The 6,843-nt window shown below is 34.2% G+C and overlaps 1 pseudogene; it reads right to left on the bottom strand.

Annotated features, from left to right (window-relative positions):
• Positions 1-2,705: 2,705 nt before the first annotated feature.
• On the bottom strand, positions 2,706-3,596 carry LOC105750575 (annotated as a pseudogene).
• Between the last annotated feature and the right edge of the window lie 3,247 nt (positions 3,597-6,843).

Raw genomic sequence — 6,843 nt, 5'->3', positions numbered from 1 at the left:
TTTTTTTAAATTTTTAATAGCTTTTTATTTACAAATTATATGCATGGTAATTTTATAGCATTGACAATTGTCAACCCTTTTGTTCCAATTTTCCCCCTCCTTTCCCCCATCCCCTCCCCTAGATGGCAGGATAACCAATGCATGTTAAATATATTAAAGTATAAATTAAATACAAAATAAGTATACATGTCCAAACAGTCATTTTGCTGTACAAAAAGAATCAGACTCTGAAATAGTGTACAATTAGGCTATGAAGGAAATCAAAAATGCAGACAGGCAAAAATATAGGGATTGGGAATTCAATGTAATGGTTCTTAGTCATCTCCCAGAGTTCTTTCGCTGGGTGAAGCTGGTTCAGTTCATTACTGCTCCATTGGAACTGAGTTGAGTCATCTCATTGCTAAAGATGACCAGGTCCATCAGAATTGATCATCATATAGTATTGTTGTTGAAGTATATAATGATCTCCTGGTCTTGCTGATTTCACTCAGCATCAGTTCATGTAAGTCTTTCCAGGCCTTTCTGAAATCATCCTGTTGGTCATTTCTTACCAAACAATACTATTCCATAATATTCATATCACAATTTATTCAGCCATTCTCCAATTGAGGGGCATCCACTCAGTTTCCAGTTTTGGGCCACTACAAACAGGACTGCCGCAAACATTTTGGCACATAGAGGTCCCTTTACCTTCTTTAGTATCTCTTTGGGATGTAAATCCAGGAGTAACACTGCTGGATGTACAGTTTGATAACTTTTGGGGCATAATTACAGATTGCTTTCCAGAATGGTTGGATTCGTTCACAATTACACCAACAATGCATCAGTGTCCCAGTTTTCCAGCATCCCCTCCAACATTCATCAATATTTTTCCCATCATCTTAGCCAATCTGACAGGTATGTAGTGGTATGGCAGTGTTATCTTAATTTTCATTTCTCTGATTAATAGTGATTTGGAACACCCTTTCATATGAGTAGAAATTATTTCAATTTCATCATCTGAAAATTGTCTGTTCATATTCTTTGACCATTTATCAATTGGAGAAAGGCTTGATTTTTTTTTTATAAATTAGAGTCAATTCTCTATATATTTTGGAAATGAGGCCTTTATCAGTACCTTTGACTGTAAAAATGGTTTCCCAGTTTAAAAACTTCCCTTCTAATCTTATCTGCACTAGTTTTGTTTATACAAAACCTTTTCAATTTTATATAATCAAAATTTTTCTATTTTCTGATCAATAATGATCTCTAGCTCTTCTTTGGTCATAAATTCCTTCCTCCTCCACAGGTCTGAGAGTTAAACTATCCTATGTTCTTCTAATTTATTTATAATCTCATTCTTTATGCCTAGGTCATGAACCCATTTTGACCTTATGTTGGTGTATGATGTTAAGTGTGGGTCAATGCCTAGTTTTTGCCATACTAATTTCCAATTTTCCCAGCAGTTTTCGTCAAACAGTGAATTCTTATCCCAAAAGCTAAGGTCTTTGGGTTATTAAACCCAAATTATTAAAGTTATTGACTATTTTGTCCTTTGAACCTAACCTATTCAACTGATCAACTAGTTTATTTCTTAGCCAATACCAAATGGTTTTGGTAACCACTGCTTTATAATATAATTTTAGATCTGGTATAACTAGGCCATCTTCATTTGATCATTTTTCATTAGTTCTCTTGAAATTCTTGATCTTTTGTTTTCCCATATGAACTTTGTTCTTATTTTTCTAGGTCATTAAAATAGTTTTTTTGGGAGTTTGATTGGTATAACACTAATTTATGTGCTTTCTTTAAAGGGAAAGTACATCAGTCACTTAATGTGTGGGAAATTCATAATCAATTTAGTTATCTTAATTATTATTTTCCTTGTCCATAGTAACAAAATTGGCTCCAAATATAGTTTTCCAAAAAAATTAGACACATTAATTTTATCTCATCAATTCAGTCAAAAGAAAAATATATATCTACAATTGAGTATACAAAAAGTTACACATTAAAATGCATTTTAATTTGGCCCATTAATTTAATTTACATTTGGTTATTATGTGCATACTTTCTCCATATCCAGAATCTTCATATAAATGTAGGGTCCAGATAAATAAGAATTAATAAGAACAAATATTATTCTTGTTGACATCTTAATTTCAATTGCATAATTTCTCCTACAATGAAAAATATATTAGAATCGAAGTCGGGTTATACCATAACTTACCTTAAAGGTAATCACGCTGTTATGTATTCACAATACTTGGACGGGAATCATCTACAGTTAAAGTGTTTTTTGAGCTTTGAAAAAGCACAGGACCTAAACTATAAAATTCATTTTATTTTTCAAAATAATGGAAGATCCTTTGAAACTTCATATCTTCAGGTATTAATTTTTATTGCATTATGAAGTTAGTGCAATCCTCTATACCCTCGTCAAAAAGACAAAGGCTAATTAAAAATAATCATCCTATATGAACTAGAGAAGTCACTGAAGATAATTTAAGGCCTTGCAGTAAATTAGAAAGTTATCAGTCTAATTTAAAGCTGAAGATTAAACCATAAATTATTCCTCTGAAAAGCAAACAATGCCTTTTCAACTTCTGTTCTGTGGACAAGGATAATAAAAACAACCCCTGTTTATTTATAATGTATATATTAGAATCCATCTGGACCTGAAGGTATAAAAGTCAATTGAATTTTTCTAAAATTCATGGAAGATTTCAAGACTGTTTTAGTCATTTGTGTGACAAAACAAACTATGGGCACTATGTAGATGTTAGTTCTTTGAAGCTTCTGGCATAGATGAGAGTGAAACTGAACTATAGACTTCCAGCCTGTTGTTTCCATTATGTCTTTTGTTTGATTACTGTTCCAGTTTTTTTTTACATTTTTACACACTAATTGTCAAAGCACACTGCATCTGTTAATGAACTCTATTGCTTGTGCTTTCAACTGTTCTGCACAGTGCAAATCTATAAGGATAAGGATGTCAGCAACATTTTCTACTGAGAGATTACTATACAAAGCTACTTTACACATCACATTCATTCTATTCAGAGCATATTTGTCTGCAACTGCTAACAAGTTGTCAGCCATTTTGCCAAGGTTTGGTGCTTTTCCTGTATAAATGAATCTCATCATTTCTTTAAAAATCTCTGAGTCTACATCATTTATTTCTACTTGATTCTTTTTTGCTTTCTTCTATTTCATGTTCAAACAGCTGATAAATGAGGGAACAAGGTGGAAGAACAGATTTATGAGCTTTGAATTCTTATCCTCTATCAAAAAAAAAAGTTGCAATCAGTAAATCTTGTGGTTTCCCAGAGATTCCCTAAATCTTCTGTAAGTCAACATTCAGGTACTTTCAAAGTGTTTGTATTAGTCTGTCTTGATGTATTCACTAAAGCTTGGACCTAGCTTACACCCCCAAAACAATGTAAGTTTGTCATCTGGTAAAAGACCATTTGCTTTATCAAGCAAAAAAAAAAAAATCTCTCCTAATGAATTTTTTAAATCCCCAGTCCTTCCCTGTACAAATTGATATGCTCTTTGGCTTTCCATTCCTTTTGTTTCTTTCCTTTTAGCATTTAGAAGGGAAAATTTGAATTTTGCTCAAAGTTCATTTTTGGGGCAGCTGACTAGAAACAAATATAAGGACAAGTAGTCTTTACTTTTGTCATCTAATTTTTTTTTTAATTTACTTTCAGGTACCAATTCATTTTTTCATTTGGGCCTGATGAAAATGTAGAACTTTTAAAAACTTCACCCACTTCTTCTCTACAAAAGCTGAAGTTATTAATGGTCCACATTTAGGGAAATCTTACTACTTTAACCTTTGTATAACACCAACATTTGGTTATAGGTCCACAGGTCATTTCTCCCAGTGGAGGAGGGGAGAGTACCATAGATATTGCCGTTTTATTACAGGTTTTTATTTCAGGTCAGTAATCTATATTTCAGTATTTTGCCACACTAAAGTATAGACACCCATTCCTCAATACCCCTCATCACTTTAAAAGTAAGTTTTCCAGGGAATATTTTCAAGCTATGTTCTTTTATCTCCCCCTACCACCCACATTTTTTTAAGCTAATGGGTAAGGTGGATGATACTGAAATTCTGCATAATGTGAACAGGACAAACTGTTTGAACACTCCTTTTTATGGGCCAGTTCTTACATGAATTTTAATTTTAAATAACATTTTCATTATTCATTAACTTTGTTTACAATTTGAGAGGGGTGGCATATCTGCAATGGTGCACAGTGTAGGAAGAGCAGGAGAGTAACTGATAAGTTACTTATTTAAATTTACCGTAATAATGATAATATATAGATCATGCTTGATAAGTTTTTTGTTTGAACACTAAGGAAGAAGTTTCTCACTGGAAAATAAAACATTTTATATATACACACACATACACACATATATAGAGAGAGTTATTCTATATAAAGAAATGTTAAACTTTGAGAAGTTATTAATTGACTTTTTAGAAGAAAATATATTTTAGAACAAAACAAAACAAAAAGATATGCTTTCTGTCTTTTAAGAAAATATCAGAGGAGGGTTGGAATGGAGCAGAACCAAGATGGCAGAGAGGAGACATGTCTTTTTTTCTAAGTTCTCTACATGTCCCTCAAGTTAATAGCAAGCAGTCTCTGAATTGGTTTTGGAGTAACAGAACCCACAAATTTTAACATGTAATAAATTTCTAGCAGAAGATAATTTTTCCCCCTGAGGCAATTGGGGTTAAGTGACTTGCCCAGGGTCACACAGATAGCAAGTGTTAAGTGTCTGAGACCAGATTTGAGCTCAGGTCCTCCTGACTTCAGAGCTGCTTCTGTTTCCCTGTGCCACCTAGGTGCCCCCTAGAAGATCATTTCAAATATCTCCAGAAAAGGTCTGTTTCAACAAGTAGGGAGGGATGAAGGCTGAGCACAGGTGGGTCAAGCACAGGCAGGCAAGCAGAGGCTTTGAGCACAGACAGCACACAGTTCCAGGGCAGTATGGGCCCCACATGTTGAAGAATCCACCAGGAAAAATCTACAGTGGTGTTAGCTACTCTGTCCTGGTTGCAAGACAGTAGATCAGCAGAGAAGTTGTGACATCCAACACGAATAAAACAGGCAAATAGAAAGCCCCTAAATGCAAGAATATCATGAGACCTGGAAACACCCATTCAGCACCAGAAGGCAATCAGCAATGACTTGGCATATCAATGCCATTTGTAAAAGAAGCTTGTCCAATCTCCACTTTGCCAACAATTAATTGGAAGTTGAATAAGTTAATCCTAATGAATGAACTGGTGAAATCACAAATTATACACAATCAATAATTTCATCGAAGAGAATGACAATAATGAGACAAATAGAATATAACATTGAACAAAACAACTCATTTAAAAATACAATTTGTGAGGGCAGAGCCAAGATGGTGAAGAGCAGATAAAACCCTCTGTGACCTCCTCTGAACTTCTCTCAAACCAACAACAAATTAAGCCTCTAAAGTAGTTATAGAGTAAAAAAATCCACAAATATTTGGAGTACAACACATTACCAGAAGAAGATATCTTGGAAGAACTTCGTAACAGGTCTGTTTAAAATGGGTAAGGGGACAGTCTGCCAAGCCCCAACTACACCATAGAGAGACTGTCAAGGAATTAGAGCAGGGAGTCACAGTATTGCAGCTTCCACACACCTGGGAATCTTCTGTGAGTCTCTTAAGCCACTCTGTCTTAGTTGCCAGCAGGTGGTTTGGCAAATTTGCCTTTTGTAAAAAAACAAATTGTAAACTACTGAGCCCTGGAAAAACATGGGACCTAGGGGCCATTACTCAGCACTGGAAATCAATCAGCAGAATTCACATTAAGACAACTCTGAAATACCCCTACACACATCTCAGATTGCCTAAGATGGAGGAAAAAGATAAAGACAAATGTTGGAGGGGATGTGGAAAAACTGAAAACTGCGACACTAATACATTTTTGGTGGAGTTGTGAAAGGTTCCAGCCATTCTGGAGAGCAATTTGGAACTATGTTCAAAAAGTTATCAAACTTTGCATACCCTTTGACCCAGCAGTGTTTCTATTGGGCCTATATCCCAAAGAGATTTTAAAGGAAGGAAAGGAGCCCACATGTGCAAAAATGTTTGTGGCAGGACTTTTTGTAGTGATGAGAAACTGGAAACTTAGTGGATGTCCATCATTTGGAAAATGGCGGAATAAATTATGGTATGTAAATGTTACAGAATATTATTGTTCTATAAAAAATGATCAATATGATTTTTGGAAGCCCTGGAGAGACTTACATGAAGTGATGCTAATCATGTAATCATTTTGAAATAAGCAGAAGTAGGAGATCATTGTATATGGCAACAGGAAGATTATACAATAATCAATTTTGATCAATATGGCTCTTCTTAACAATAAGACAATTCAGGTCAGTTCCAATGATCTTTTGATGATGTGAGCCATCTATATTCACAATATGGACTGTGGGAACTGAGTGTGGATAGCAATATTTTCAAAATAGTTCACTTCTTTTGTTGCTGTTTGGTTGAATTTTATTTTATTTTCTTTCTCATTTTTTTCTTTTTGATCTGATTTTTCTTGTGCAACAAGATAATTGAATAAATATGTAGGTCTATATTGAATTTACATACATTTTACCATGTTTAACATATATTGTATTACTTGTCATCTAGGAGAGGAGGTCGGGGTTAGGGGGTGAAAATGGAGCACAAAGTTTTGCAAGGATTAATATTGAAAGAATTATCCTTACTTATGTTTTGAATAAAAAGCTTCAAGAAAAAATATCACATTCCACAAGGAAACTCTAACATCCCTGTGATGAATTTCATCAT

The sequence above is a fragment of the Sarcophilus harrisii genome, chromosome 4, assembly GCF_902635505.1.
Source record: "Sarcophilus harrisii chromosome 4, mSarHar1.11, whole genome shotgun sequence".
Classification (NCBI taxonomy): domain Eukaryota; kingdom Metazoa; phylum Chordata; class Mammalia; order Dasyuromorphia; family Dasyuridae; genus Sarcophilus; species Sarcophilus harrisii.
Note: the sequence above shows the minus strand (reverse complement) of the source record. Positions and strands in the feature narration are given on the sequence as shown.